This window comes from Notamacropus eugenii, chromosome 1, assembly GCF_028372415.1.
Source record: "Notamacropus eugenii isolate mMacEug1 chromosome 1, mMacEug1.pri_v2, whole genome shotgun sequence".
Classification (NCBI taxonomy): Eukaryota; Metazoa; Chordata; class Mammalia; order Diprotodontia; family Macropodidae; genus Notamacropus; species Notamacropus eugenii.
This window is the reverse complement of record NC_092872.1, coordinates 332,334,647-332,351,579: the sequence shown is the minus strand read 5'-3', so window position 1 is coordinate 332,351,579 and position 16,933 is coordinate 332,334,647.

The window sequence follows — 16,933 nt, the reverse complement described above, 5'->3', positions numbered from 1 at the left end:
TCTATCGCTAATACTTAGCTCTGGCATACAGCAGGTGCTTAATAAATGTTTATTGGCTGACTATATGTCACTAGTTATCTGTCACCTTCTCTACAATTCTGCTGTTCTACCTCCTCATAGCAAGCAGCATGCTGAAAGCACATCAGCTCAACATCTTTCCAGGAGCTCTATTCACTCCTCTTCATGTGCCTTCCCTTTTCAAGCCTCTTCCTTTTCTTCTTCCCAATATATTTGTTTCTTCTCTATGATACAGCAATAACTTCGGGGGGCTGGGGAGTGGGGAAGTCCTGACCAAACAGACGTACCTACTATATGGGACATCGTGAAGTACAGGCCTGCCATCATCCATCCTTTCTTACCATCCCAATAACATAAATACAGTATATGTGACGGTGTAATTTACAACCATTTATTTAGCACGATTTTATGAGATGTTATTCTTTTCTTTTTGACAAATGGGGAATTTAATACATGGAGGTATCAAAATGGAAAACTAAATTTGACGATAACAATACTGTTTAAGGTGAAACACAAAAAGAATATTTTACCTTAAAAAAGTAAAAGATCTGGGACAATAAGATGTTATGTGTGGTTTCATCCAAAGGAGTTACTAAATACATAACTGATTTTTAAAGATACATTAATTCTAGAATCCACATAAAAATAGTCTTACAGTGGTACTTTTGTAATCTCAGCTTTCTTCAGTTATTGTTTATTAAAATATACTTTTAATCAACACTGTAGTTTATTTTTCAAAGGTATTAAACAACCATAAAAATGAAAGATCTGCCCATTTTTGTCCCAATACTCATGAATCTGTTTTACAAATCAACTGTACCTCCAAGAGTAAGTTACTCACGTTTCTTTGCACTTTATGACCCTTCCAAATATGGTTATAAATTTGCATACATTCAGTTGAGGAAGAACTGATATCTACTCATTTTTTCCTGAGGGGAGGCAGAAAATGACAGTATATGAAGCTATATTAGTCACCTTGGTTACTGAGTTTCTAGGTCAAAACTACATTGTTTCTAACTGAATATTATGCTGGCAGGAAGCCATGCCGCAGAACCTCAACCCTGAAGAGTGATTAAGGATTAGTCCAAAGACCTAAAACTTCTTTTGTATTTTTTTAGACTTTTCTTAACACCCTTTTCTCTTACCCAAAGAACTGATGACTGTATTCTCAACATCCGGTTGAAAGAATTACTGTATTAGAACAGAATTTTAACATCTGGGAAATTGTAGTACTCACAATAATAAACATTTACCTGTTCTACCAATATTTTTATTTACTATTTTATGTTTCCCTCAATTACTTGTGAAAACAAGTTTGAACATTCCTTTTTTTAAATTTTGAATTCCAAATTCTCTCACATTCCTCTCTTCCTATTGAGAAGGCAAGCAATTTGATATGTTATACATGTACCGTCAAACAAAACATGTTAGTCATGTGAAGGAAAACATACACACACAAATGGGACAGTTAGGTGGTGCAGTGGATAGAGCACCAGTACAGGAATCAGGAGGACCTGAGTTCAAATCTCACCTCAGACACTTGACACTCACTAGCTGTGTGACCTTGGGCAGGACCTGAGTTCAAATCTCACCTCAGACACTTGACACTCACTAGCTGTGTGACCTTGGGCAGGACCTGAGTTCAAATCTCACCTCAGACACTTGACACTCACTAGCTGTGTGACCTTGGGCAGGACCTGAGTTCAAATCTCACCTCAGACACTTGACACTCACTAGCTGTGTGACCTTGGGCAGGACCTGAGTTCAAATCTCACCTCAGACACTTGACACTCACTAGCTGTGTGACCTTGGGCAAGTCATTTAACCCTAATTTTCTCATCCTGGGTCATCCCCAGTCATCCTGATGAATATCTGGTCACTGGATTCAGATGGCTCTGGAGGAGAAGTGAGGCTGGTGACCTGCACAGCCCTCCCTCACTCAAAACAAAGTCAAGTGCAAGTCATGTCATCATTTCTCTGATGGCAAGGTCTTCTTCGGCAACGAAGGACAAACACACACATACACACACACACACACATACATACACACACACAAATAAGAAAAATAAGGAAAATCTGCATTCAGATTCCATCAGTTCTTTCTTTAGAGATTCTACCAGTTATTAAATATAAGAAAAGCACTTCATAATGAATATCTAGGTCCCTTGTCCTTTTTAGATAATCAGTTCACCTTTGTTTTAACATCCTACACACAGATTTTTGGTTTGTATCTCTATAGGGAGAGCCTAAAAATGTCTTTATACTACCAGCTGATTCACCCATCATGCTAAAGGCCTTCCTCTTGGTCTTTTCACATTTTCTGGGTATCAGTACAACATATGGGCTCTCCATCTGTTACACCTTACTCTTGCTACATGACTGGTTTCTCCTGTTGTACATTTCCTGAATGACAGGGATCCCTTATGCTACTGTCTCATACAATAGGTCATCAATGGGATTCTCTAACTGGGATAGGGACTGGACCTATCATTTCATTGATATCAGAAACTCCTAGATGAGAAAAATCCCCCTACTCATGCAGGTCAGTACCTTCTCTGCAAGTGAAAGAGTTGCTAAAAGTAAAAAAGAGATTAAAAGACTTGCCCAGGGTCTCACAGCTGACATATGTCAAAGGTGAAATTTAAACCCAGGTCTTCCCGGTTTTGAGGACAACTCCCTATCCATTAACAGGCTACCTTTGCTATAAGATTAAATGAAAAGCAAAGCACAACTATCATTTCTTGCCATGAACGATGTACCATTATTTAGTAACACTCCTCCTGGCTTGGTTACACAGTCCAAATAGGTACCACTTTTGGGTAAATGTGCTACCAAGTAGCTCTTATCATAAAGAAGCCAGGATCAATCCAGGCAAGTAGAAAGGTTTTATTCTTTCTTTTGTTGTAGCACCCTTCTTTTATAGGGGCCAAGACAGATCTGCATCATTCAACCCTCCAGACATAATCCAAATTTTGAAAAAGAGAATATAGAAAGTCCAGGGAGAGGAAAATCAGAAAGAGAGAGATAGATGATAAACAAGTTTTCCTTTTTCCTGTTAGAACTGCTATTGATACAAAATAGGGGAAATTAAGAATCAGAATTTAAAGCTTGTTTCTATACATCAGATACCCTTCTACCATCAGATACACCAATCAGTAAATATTTATTAAGCTGAGAGGCACTGGGGACACAGAGGCAAAAGACACAAAAGACAGCCCCATAAAATCATGATAAATAAATGCTGGTAACCATAACCCAGAATCCTGTGTTAACAAGAGTTTGGGTACTTTTTTGTGTCTATTAAGCTACTGCTATGTTAGTTTGACAGTAAAGATAAAGTGAAATCTTGTTACACATCTTCTGATGTGTAACACATGCCTTAATTGCCCAATATAAATCTCTTTTATTTTGAAGTTGAGGAAAATTTAATTGCCACTGAAATATATGGAGAACAAAACAATAAAACCACTATTGGAACTGAAGCTAGAATTCACAACTGCCACATTTTGATCGATTATGCAGGACAGAATGGACTCAAGGTCAGCTTTCTCCATTAGAGGTGCAACACACCTGGAGGAAACACCTGAAGGAAGCTGAATGATAGTTCAGTAGTTCTTCCTCTTCTTCCCATTCCCCTCCTTGCTCTACATATGGAAACTCAGTAGGGGAGAGGGTGAGGTCAGTTCTTTCAATCCAGGATCCACAACATACATGAAGAACATGCATGCTCCTTGAAGAAGTAATTTATAACTATTCATTTTCATTTCTTCTCAGTAATAATGAACTATTTAAGAGCTGTAATAATGCCTGTAAAATATGAACTATTATATAAATCATATGTAGTACGATTTATAGTAGTATATAATATGTAGCATATATACATATATAGTAGTATAGGTATACCTATATGTAGCAGTATAGATATATAGTGGTATATATGTGTACATATATAGTAGTACACAATATATAGTAGTATACACATATAGTATGATTTATAGTAGTATACAAAAGGTAGTATTATTTAAAAATTTTCTCTATTCTCTCTTAACTCTGTTGAGTTAATTTCTGGATGTAATAGGGAGGAAATAGTTTTGAGAGAATGAGTTCTTAAAGAAAGTGCAATCTTCCTGGGTTGATCCCATTACATAACCTCAGAAAGAGAACATGGCTGCAAAATGCAGGGGTTGGGGGAACCCCATTGTCCATGGATGGGTTATAACTCTTCTGCCTTCCCATTAGCCATCATGGTGATGCTAACTGGGAGTTCATTATTATGGAAGTGCACAACATGTACAGAACAATCTTAGGACTCCTACTTCTGCTCCAGACTACAGCATGGGCGATGAGATTCACTCATATCTTCCAATTTTGTATAAAGTGGTCAAGAGCTGGAGCTTGAGTGACTCATAAAATTATACACTAGAGCATGTAGGCACTAAGGCAACTGGGGACCATGGTACTCTCCCAATTAGCTCATACTGTGATGTTCAGTACAAGTGCCCATTCACAAACTTCCTGACCTCAGTCCTTGATCTCCCAGGATATCGATGCCTAATAACTGTGTCATTAAGCCAAGTCATACCATTGACAACAATGGGTCACACTTGAGGACCTAAAGGGCCACTTGTGATCTTAAGGCCATAGGTTCTCCATCTCTGGTCTAGGGTCTAGACTCTAGGCCCCCTAGATCCTTTGAAGATTGGGATGAACAATTTCTGAATTACATTAAAACATGACATCTGCCATGGTAAAGGAGAACCAACTGTCTTGCATCTGCTGAATCACCTTCTAAATTCAAAATAACTAAATGTCTTCTAATAAAGACTAGATGACCATTATCAGGTATACTGAAGCAGGAATCCTTTATCCATTATGGGTTAGAATAGATGACTACTGAAATCCTTTACAACTCTGAAATTCTGTGATTCAGTGATAAGATTCTAATTTTTCACATTTTGCCACGGGGGTGAGCGAGAGGAGGGAGGGAACACCAACAATTTTCAGAGGCTTTTGCTGCCATAGGCATGAAGAAAAAGTAAATGGAGGGTTTAGGGGAGGAAAGATTAAAGTCAGGAAAGGCTTCCTAAAGGAAGTGATATTTGAGTTCAGATTTTTAAAATAGTTAAGAGAGGGAAGGGCAGATTAAGGTGGTAGAAGAGAACATTATAGGCCAAGGGAACAAGATGAAAGGAGTCCCCATGGGTCAGGTCTGTTGTAGAGTGGACTTCTGTTCAGTAACAGATGGACAAGCTTCTGAAGCCCTTTCTGGCTAAGAGTCTATAATTATCTGAGGATTAATTGTAACATCTCTATTGGTTAATTTCTGGGAAGGGAGTCATGCCACAGCAATATGCCTCCGGGTCAATTCAACAAATAAATTTATCAAGTACCTACTAAGTGCAAGACATTTACTCGATTCTAGGTATAAAGGGCAAAAATGAAGCATCCCCTGCCCTATAGAGGCTTACATTCTCCTGTTGTACTGGCTCCTTAAACCACTCAGGTATCAATTAATCAGCAAACATTCTTTTAGGCATGCAGACTCCACTATTCCCTCTATTTTCAAACTCCATAGGGAAGAGTGAATCCTGCATATGGAAAAGAAGAAAGTCCTAATGTGAGTCCCCTAGGACACATTAAAAAAAGAGTCACATCACAAGGAAATTAAAGAAACATGGAAAAAATTACCTATCAGATCTATGAATACATAAAAAAATCATGCTCAAATAAGAGATAGAATTATAAATAAGAGATAGAGAGAAAATAAAATGAATAATTTTGATTATGTAAAATTAAAACGTTTCACAGAAATTCAACAAAATTATTATTAAATGGGAAATAATTAACTAGGGGAAATTCTTTACAGTAAATTCATCTGATAAAGATCTAATTTCCAAGATATATAAGGAACTAATTAAAATGTATAAGAATAAGAGTCATTCCCCAACTGATTAATGTTTTAAGTATTTCTCTAGAGATGAAATCTAAACTATCTATGGCCACATGAAAAAATTACTCCAAATGGCTATTAATTAGAAAAATGAAAATCAAAATAATTCTGAAGTTCTACTTCACACCTATAAAATTTGCAAAGATAGCCAAAAAATGAAAAATGATCAATTTTAGAAGGGCTATGAAAAAACAGGTAAAGTGGTATAACCATTCTGGAAAGCGATATGGAACTATACACAAAGAGCTACAAAATAATGAGTGCTTTTTGACCTAGCTATACCACTGCTAGGTCTGTACCCCAAAGAGATCAAAGCAAGTTGATCAAACTCTTTATGCTCATGCATTCATGCAAATCTGTATGTTCAACCTTTTCTCCAGTTCAGATGGGAGTGAAGTTCATGTGATGTCAATTTCCTCTATTCCTTTCTCTATTTTTATATATTCTCTCCTATCCCAATTATGAGTAATATGAAGTACCCCCCCTTCTTCCTCATTTCTTTCTAACATCTTCCTTATTCCTTCCCCTTTCCTTTCTTAAGATCATCAAAATAGAATAAAAGCACCCTGATCCTTCTGCTTTTCTTATTTAATTCCCGATATGAAACTTACAATCATTAGAAAATAGGTATGTCATCATCATTTAGCCCCTTCAGGTTGATCAGATGTGTTTACTTTTCTCAGTTTCTCATGACTTCTCTATTTGTACTTCAAAATTTCTGCTCAGTTCTTACCTTTACATCAGAAATGTTTGAAAGTCTCCTATTGCATAAAAGATCCACTTTCCCCTCTGTGATATTATACTGTCTATTAAGGTAAGTCATTCTTGGTTGTAAATCTTTATCATTTACCTTTTGAAATATTTTATTATCAAATTGTCTTTCCTTTAAGTAATAAAGACCAGGTATAGTGTGATCCTGACTAGAATTCTTTGGTACCTGAATGCTTTCTTTCTGGTGGTTTATGATATTGTTTATTACTATATTTATTATTTTAAAAATATATTTATTATTCATTTACTTATTTATTATTCAATCTATTTATTATTATTATATTTTATTTATGGATTCTAGCTATGTCATTTCTGGATGTTTTCATTCTGGGATTTCTCTCAGGAAGTGATTAATAGAATCTTTCTATTTTCACTCTATTTTCTAATTCTAGTAGAGCTGGCAAGTTTTTATTTAGTGCTTCTTGAAATATGGCAACCAAGCATTCTTTCTGGTCCCTGTTTTCATGTAGTTCAACAATATCATGACATAACATATGCTATATGTTAAGTTATAGCACCTTAACTTGTTTTCTAAGTTAGTTATTTTTGATATTAGATATCTTAAGTTTTATTCTGGTTTTTAAATTTTCAAAATTTTTGTTGTCTCATGAAGTCATTGATTTCTGTTTGGCCCATTTTAATTTTTCAGGAGTCCATTATTGAGTAAGGTTTAGCACTTTTTATTCTAAGCTACTAATTTTCCTTTCAGTTTTATTCTCCATAATTCTCATTTAATTTAAATTCCACTTTCTAAAATCTCTTGCTTCATTTCTTCTAGATACTCTTATAATTGGGCAGCTAGATGATGTAGTGAACAGGATGCCAGGCCTGGAGTCAGGAAGACCTAAATTCAAATATGGCCTCAGACACTTATTAGCTGTGTGACCCTTGGCAAGTCACTTAACCCTGTATGCCTCAGTTTTCTTACATAAAATGAGCTGGAGAAGGAAATGGAGAACCATTCCAGCATCTGTACTTGGTATCTCTACCAAGAAAACTCCAAAATTCGGTGAGGGTCAGACACAACTGAAAATTATGAATGAACAACATTCTTGTAATTCCTTTGTACTATTTTTTAATCTGAGGTTCTGTATGCAATTGTTGTGGAATTAGTCTCTGCTGTTTTCTCTTGGGTAAATCTCATCTGTCCTTGATTTGGGGCTTTTGTTATATCTAGATTCCTCTTTCTGCTCTCCCCTTTTCTGTCCTTCCATTCTTCAGTTTAATCTCTCTCTCTCTCTCTCTCTCTCTCTCTCTCTCTCTCTCTCTCTCTCTCTCTCTCTCTCTCTCGGCAGGTGGGGGTGAGTAGTGAAGTTTGATACTGACCCCACTTTACTGGATTTCTGCTGGTATCTTTTACTTCCCTTGGTGTGCCTGTACTCTGAGTGCTGGTGATATTTAGTGTCTTTGTGGTTGGCTGTTCCTGATCAGGGGATTTTCATGGTTTTTTAAAGTATAGGAATCTTCTTCCACTACCTGGGAATTCCCTGATTAAGTTATTTGATTAGGGTACTGAGTGATCTTCTCCTCCCCTCCCTCAGGGGGCTTCATTAGTTAAGGTGTTGCCATTGTTATCCATCTTGAATCTTCTCCTATCAGGGCACTGTCAAGGTCTTCCCCATTCTGGATGTTGCTACGAACTTTTGACCCACTTGCCTAGGCTTTCACTGGCTTCCCTGGCAGCATCCCTCTCTTCTAGTATCTGTAGCTTCTGGCTATCATTTATTTTTATGAAATCTTAATCTAGATGGTGGAGGTCTGAAATTTTGTCCGTACTGGTGGTATTTTTCTCCTCCTGTAGAATCAATTTTCAAAGCCTTCATAATTATGTCATTCTAAAGATAAGTCTCATACCTTGTACTAGAATAAATTCCAAATGAATAAACAATCTGAATATAGTTATACCATTTAAAATTTAAAGAATATATTTCATAAATATGGGGAAAATGTGTAAGCAAATAGGATAGAAGAGATCAGAAAAGGCAAATAAAATCAACCAACAAACATTTATTGAGTATTTATTATGTACCAGGTACTATCCTGATTATAAAAAAATTTAAGCTTTTGCATAATTGAAATCAATGCAGCTAGAAATAGGAAAAAATATACAGATTGGGAATAAATATTTGCATTAAATTTCTCTTACAAAACTATTATCAAAAAATCTATGAATAATTGCCACAACTTTATGAGATTAAGAGTTATTATTTAAAAGACAAGTGATCAAATGCGAGGAAAAGCTTGAATTTCTTCCTTTCAAAATTGTGAACAACTATCTGAAAACCTATTCTAAATTACTAATACACAGAAAAAGTATAAAATAAAAACAACCCTGAAAAATCACCTCATACTAATCAAATTAGCAAAAATGATAATAAAAGGAAAAATATTTTGACTGGAGGTATGAATTGAATCAAACATTCTGGAATACAATTTGCAATTATGTGAGAAAATTTCCTAAACTGTCCATACAATGTGACCAAGAAATCACACTAGTGGGACTGTATCCTAATGTCTAGAAATCTAGTACCAATCGATCAATATTTATTAAATGACTAATATGTGCTAGTACTGGGGATGTAAAGACAAAACGAAACGGACAATGACCCCAAGGCACTTACATTTTAATGGGGGAAGACAACAGATATGTATATAAGTATATGCAAAAATATCCAGTTTGAGAGGGAGAGCAAAAGAATGGGGGAGGGGAGAGTCAGGAAAGACGTTATGTAGAAGGTGGCACTTGAGCAGAGTTTTGGAAATTAATTCTATGAACTGGAAGTGAAGAGGAAATACATTACATACATGAGAAGCAATCAGTGCAAAAGGGTAGAAATGGAAGGTATGTCTTCCTGCAAGCATGAGGCCAGTTGCAAGGCCAGTATGGCTGTACAGCAAAGTATGGGGAAGGGCATACTATATTATTAGATTGGGGTAAAGTTTTGAAGGCTTAAAACCCAGAGGTTTATATTTAATCCTAAAAGCAATAAGGAGGCCAGGCTGTTTGTTGTGTAGGGAAGTGACACAAGTGGGCCTGTGCTTTAGGAAAATCATTGTAATTGCTGTATGAAGTCAATTAGAGAGGGGAAGGAAGGAGACCAATTAGGAGGTTACTACAATAGTCCAGGCAAAATATTCTGAGGACCTGAAATGGAGTGGTAACCCTGTTTGAAGGGAAAAGCAGACAGATTTGTCAAGACAGAAACAAGATTTGGCAACTAAGGATACATAGGGTGGGCAAGAATAAGGAATTGAGTATGACATTGAGGTTACAAACATAACTAATTGTAAGAATGGTGGTGTTCTTGACTGAAATAGGAAAGTTACAGAGTGGGGTGGAGAAGAGAATTAACTCCATTTTGGACATAGAGTAGCTAATAATAACAATAGCTAACACTGTGAGTTTTGTGAAGAGCTTTATGTATATAATCTCACTTCAGATGCCTATGGAATATCCAGTTTGAAACAGGCAAGTTAGAGATGCTCAGTTGGACCTTGGGAGAGAGATTAGGATAGGATATGTATAGAACTGGGAATGGTAGTCTAGAGAAGATAAAGGAGAAAGTGTCCAGCAAAGTGTAGTATTAAATGTTGCAGAGAGATCAAGAAAGAAGATTGAGAAAAAAACACCAGACTTAACAATTAAAGAGATGAGGTAAGAAGCCAAGCAGGTGCAAAATGTTGAGGTGTGAATGAGGGGAGAAGAAATAGAAACAACTGTTGTAGATAGTTTTCTCTAGAAGGCTGGCCATGAAAGGAAGGAGAGAGACTAAATAATTTGAAGAAACAGTAGGATAATGTGAAGGGTTTTTAGGATGGCAAGGATATGTAGTATCAGCCAAAATCATGTTATTAAGTGGTTATAACTGTTTTTAGAGAATATTGTTTATAGAGCATTGGGGGAAGTATCTTGTGTCAAAAAGAAAGTATCACTTTTTAAAAAAGAAGCTGAGGGACGTAAATTGTATTTATTTGTTTGTTTGTTTGTATATTACTGCTGCCAACCATTAGCAGGGGCTTCAGAAGAAAAAGGCAAATTAGGTAAATGAACAGATATTTGAGAAGATGGTGCCTGAGTCCGGAGTTCCTCTGTTTTCCTGAGTACTGGTTCCTCTTCTGCTTTCTGCAAACTCTTACCTTTCACCAGGGCAACTAGGTGGTGCACTGGATAGAGCAGGAGTCAGGAGGACCTGAGTTCAAATCTCACCTCAGACACTTGACACTCACTAGCTGTGTGACCTTGGGCAAGCCACTTAACCCCAATTGTCTCATCCTGGGTCATCTGCAGTCATCCTGAGTGGATGAATATCTGGTCACTGGATTCAGATGGCTCTGGAGGAGAAGTAAGGCTGGTGACCTGCACAGCCCTCCCTCACTCAAAACAAAGTCAAGTGCAAGTCATGTCATCATTTCTCTGATGGCATGGTCTTCTTCGGCAACTAAGGATGAACACATACACACACACACCTTTCACCAGAGAAGAGAATTGAGGAGTGAAAGATCACAGTGTTTCTGACAAACTGGTGGTACCAAGAATCGGTGATATTCAGTGATATCACTGAGCACTTCACCCAGGAAGGATAGGGGCAACTATATTCTTCTCAAAAGAGGTTGTACAAGCATGTGATGCTGAAGAACTACAGGTATCTTGTCTCTCTGAGGCCACCATTTTCTAAACCAGATATGATCTCGCAGTTGGAGCTAAGAAAAACACCAAAAGTGCTTGATGGAGAAGACTTCAGAAGCATGTATGAGCCGAGGTGAGTGAAGTGAACCTTACCAAGAGTACGTTCTGTACAATTAAAACAAGATTATAAAGGGAAAAAAGTGAAAGAATTAATTATGATCAATGTGATGACCAATCACAGGTCCACAAGACTGATGATGAGTCATGCCTACATCCTGGCAGAGTTTGACTAGTAGACTAGAGGTACAAATTGAAACATACATTTTCTGACATAGTTAATCCATGGATTGGTTTTGCTTTACCATTTTCATTTCTTATAACAGAGGGTTTTTATTTTCAAGGTGGGGTAGGAATAGTAATAGGGATACCAGAGTGGGTAAAAATAGAAAATAAAGAACAGAGTAGCAATCAAACATTAAAAAAAGGGAAAGAAGAAAATTCAAAAGACAAATGGAACAGTTTTGTTACCATCATTTTTATTTTAATATATACTTTAAAACAAACTGCATAATATAAAACCATGATTTTATATATAATCCTCCTTTCTATTTTTGCTTACTGAAATATTAGCATTTGATGAATTCATAATAAAAACAAAATTCTAAAGGGAAAAAAAGATGGTCCCTGAAAATGGAATTCTGAAAGACAACTTAAAATAAAGGATTGACATATTCCTAACCAAAGTGGGAATGCACCTAAAAAAACTATTAAGAGTATATTTACCTGGCATCTTACAAACAAAAGGACTTTAAAGTCAAAATTGTGGCTGACGTTCAGTTGCCAAGAAGATATAAATGCTAGAGATGAATGACCACCAGTCAGAATGGAAATCTGTTCTACTCCTTGACCAAGAAGTTAACCCTGACACAGTCCTGCTGTGACTGTCAAGTGATTTAATAAGTGCAATCCAAGAAAAATCAAGAAAATTATGAAAAATTATGAAAAGAAAGGTAACCAAATTGAAAGACAATTAAAAATTTAAGGAAGAAAATAATTCCTTGAAGACTGGAATTGGGCAAAGGGAAGCTAATGATGTTCCAAGACACCAAGAAATAATTTTTACAAAATCAAAATAATGGAAAAATAGAAGAGAAAGTGAAACATCTCATCAGAAACACAACTGATCTGGAGAACACATCAAGGAGAAATAATATATAAATAGTTGGACTATCTGAAATCTTTTCTAAGAGAAAGGGAAGATAGAAGACTTAAGAGAGGAGCAAGATTGAATGGCATGGAGCAAGAGGCAAGTATGAAGGCAGGGCAAAGTGAAAGGCAGATGGAAAATGGGTGAGCAGAGAGGGCTGGGACCCCAGGTGCTGCTGCCATCTCAGCTACCACTATAGTAGCAGTTGTGAACAAACTGGTGAGAGAGCAAAAGCTGAGACACTGAAATAAGGACTGTAGTTAACCTCTATGGAAGCCATGTGGAATAGATGCAGTGACCAGGGCAGTTCATGTTTCTGAGAACAGAACTAGTGTTTCCTGTCCTTTGCTTTATTCTCAACTTTGTCTGAGAGAGAGAGAGAGAGAGAGAGAGAGAGAGAGAGAGAGAGAGAGAGAGAGAGAGAGAGAGAAATGAGCTAGATTCCTGATGCTACTTTCTTCAGAATTTATTTTGCTTTCTGTTTTTTGTTTGTTTGTTTCTCTAAGACAAAGCATCTAACAGCATGGCAGACCTGTGTGGGTGTCCTTGGGCAAATGCTGGAAGAATAAGAGGTAACAGGGGTAAAACACAGAAAAGAAAGACAGGTTTGCTCTTGGGACATTTCTGGGAATGATGGGGACTCAGAGCTATAAGGAAGAGAGAGCCTTTACTGATTCATGTCCTATAGCAACCCCAAAACAGGGAACAATATGAATGTGGGCTACTCTAAACCCAAAATGAACCCAGTAGATTGAAATCTCAAGTGGAAAAATACCCAGAAACATCACAGCCAAAATCTAGAGCTTCCAGATCAAAGGAAGTAGCTAGAAACTGAGCTCAAATACCATAGAACCACAGCCAAGATCATACAAGACAGGCAGCACCTACTATAAAGGAGGAAATAATCTTTGAATATAATATTCTAAAAGGCAAAGTACAAAGGCTTACAATCAAGAATAACTTAACCTCAAAAAATGAGTATAATTCTACAGGGGGAATGGATTTTTAATAGAATAGAGGATTTTCTATCCTTCCTGATGAAAAGGCTAGAGCTGAAGACAAACATTGGAGTCAAGAGAAACCTAAAAAGCAAATATATTTGTTCATTTGGAAGGAGCAAAACAATGATGAAACACTTAGAAGGAAGGGAGGTACGAGTATCCCTTCAGTCTCACTGTCTGATGGATAACACAGGGAGTTAAATAAGACAAACCCAGGGCCAACGTGTTTTGATGTTTTATTTTGTTGTTTTTAAAGGTGGAAAAAATGGAGGGGAAAAAAAATATACAGGAAAGAAATAAGGACAAAGGAGGAGGAAATTATTATTTCCACATAAATGAGGGGAATACAAAAAGTATACGAATGTAGAGAAGTGAAGGTAGTTTATCTCATGAACAGGATAAAGGAGGGTAGACTACACATGCACACAAAGAGTTTGGAATACTAATACATTAAACTCAACGACATACAGGTGGAAAAATGGAAAGGGGAGGGAAGTATAAGAGACAGAGTTGGAAAGGAAATAGGAACAAGGAAAATAACCATTCATTTCAACTTCTGGTGGCTGATCATAAAGGGCAATAAAAAAGAGGAAAAGAAAGTACAATAACTAGAGATCAGGGTCTGGAAATGGTGAAGAAGAGGGAAGCAGAGGAGTTGGAAAAGGCCACTTCATTAGGATATTTCTACTGTGATCAGATTCCTTTTCTTTCTTCACCTCATTCTTCATAATGGTACAGTAGAAAAAGAGGGAAGAAGAAATGACAAACCACTGAAGTATCTTTGCCAAGAAAACTCCAAAAGGAGTCACAAGAGTCAGACACAACTGAAAGAAAAGAAGAACAACAGGAAAATGGGGAAGAATATATGAAGTAATAATGCAAGGAAATTAACAATAAATTAACAACCCTTACCATGAACATGAATGGGATGAACTAACACATAAAACAGAGAGCAGTAGCAGAATAGATTAGAAAGCAGAATTTAACAATATATTTTTAACAAAAAAACCCAAAACACTTAAATATAAAGATTCACATGGCTTTAAAATGAAAGGGATGAAGCAGAATTATGCTTTATACAAATTCAGATAAGCAGGAATAATAATTATAATCTCATATAGACCTGGTTAAAATAAGTATGGAGACTATAAAATTTTAAAAGTCATTATACCTAATGAAATAACATTAATAATTAATATATATGTACTGAATGGCATAGTGACTTGAAGGAAAAGTTAACCAAATTACAAAGTAAGATAGAAAGCAAAACCATAATAGTTGATACCTTGATGTGTCCCCTTCAGAACTAGAAAAATCTAACAAGACAAAAAAAAAAATGATAAAGACCTAAATTGAATTTTGGAAAAATTAAATATGATAGATCCCTAATGAATAATTAATGAGAATAGATATAGATATACATATACCTATATGTGTATTACTCAGATGAATATCAAGCAAACTGACAATATACTTGGCATAAAAATCTCTTAAACAAATTAATAAAGACAAATATTAAACACATGCTTTATTAGCAATATAAAAAAAATTTAGGATCGGTAAAGGGCCTTTGAGGAAAGGATTCATACTTAAATGGAGACTAAATAATTTTATCCTAAAGAATTGGAGCTTCAAAAAAAAAACCAAATCATAGAAACAAATAATTTTATTAAAAAAATAACAACAATAAGACAACATAAAAATTTTTTGGAATACAGCCAGAGCTATTCTTAGGGGAAAATTTATCAATCTAAATACTTTATCTACAAAAGAGAAAGAACAAGTAAATGAATTAGCATTGTAACTAAAAAAAAACTTTAAAAAAAGCAAATTTTTAAAATGCCAGCCAAAAAAAAATTCTAAAAATAAAAAAGAGATAAAACTAAAAACAAAAACGGCCACATTGATTAAAACTAGGAGGTATCTTCTTGACAAAACTTATTAAAAGAGATGAACTATTAGCTAATCTTATTGTTAAACTGTAGGATAATCAAAAATAAAAGAGAAAATAAAGGAAATTATTAGAAAATATTGTGTCCAATTAAAGTAATTAAAGCTGATAATTAAAATATTTTACAAAAATATAAAATATGTAGATTAACAATAAATTAATGATATCATGAATCTGAATAACCTCAAACTATAAAAATAAACTGAGCTTGCCGTTAAAAAAAATCCTAAAGGAAAAAAATGAAAAATGAGATGAATTCTATGTGAATTCTATGAAACATCTGAAGGGAAAAAAATAACATTGCATAAATTACTTACAAAAAAGAAGGGTTAGTATGAAACCATGAGAATATATCTCCAATATCTAAACCTGGAAAAGATAAAGTAGGAAAAAATTACAGATTGATACCCTTAATGAAATATTGATTTAAATAGTAGCCAAGAATATAACCATGAAGGAGAGCCAAGTTGGCAGAACAGCAGGAAGAAGTATAGTTGGAGCCCCACCCCCACCACACCTCCTCCACACCAGACCAAATTGTGATTGAGAAATTTTTAAAAATCATGCTTATATATTATAATCAAAATAACCATAATCAGTCATTTATTCTGCTGAGGTCAGCACATGGAAACAAAGAAGTCTGTGGACAATGGGGATAGGTTGTGGTCAATAGCACACTACAAGGAGCCCTCCAGCCCCAGGACAGGCTGTGCTCCAGGTCAAGAGGAGGTCTTGGACCTATACCAAAGTACTGTACCATTTTGTGGGGTACAGGAACAAATGCCAACCAGAAGGCTTGTTGCTCACTACCCAGTTCTCAGTCACAGATCCAAGGCATTCTGAAGAGGAACCTGTTCCTAGGGGTGGTTACCCACTGTGAGGAGTGGTAGTGGGCTCTGGGAGGTACAGTGGGCAAGAAAGAAGTTCAGAAGCAAGCAACAGGACTGAGTCTAGCAACAGGGCAGGATCTCAATTCCAGCCTCCTTCCCAGTTTGAAGCCTGTGGAGGAGTAACCAGAACAGGAATTCAGAACAAACGGAAGCTTGCAGTTCTGACACTCTAAACCAGCAAAGCTTCCCAGCTGTCCTGGGTCAGAGTATTTTGAAAGCACTGAAAGCTTGCAGATCCCCATGTGAATGAAAATATGAAATGAATGTGTAAATGAAAGAAATGTGAATTTTCACCTAAGTACTGCACTGATGGCATCTCCAAAATTTTACTATTTTGTCTTGTTGGCATTATCATAAATGTAGTTAGTTATTTCTACGATTTGTCCTTTGACTCACTAATTCTTTAGAAATTATTTGATCTTCAATTAATTCTAGTCCTTTTCTAATGGGCTTTTATTGAATGTAATTTTATTGCATAGTGGTCACTAAAGGATGTATTTCATTTTTCTGCATTTCTT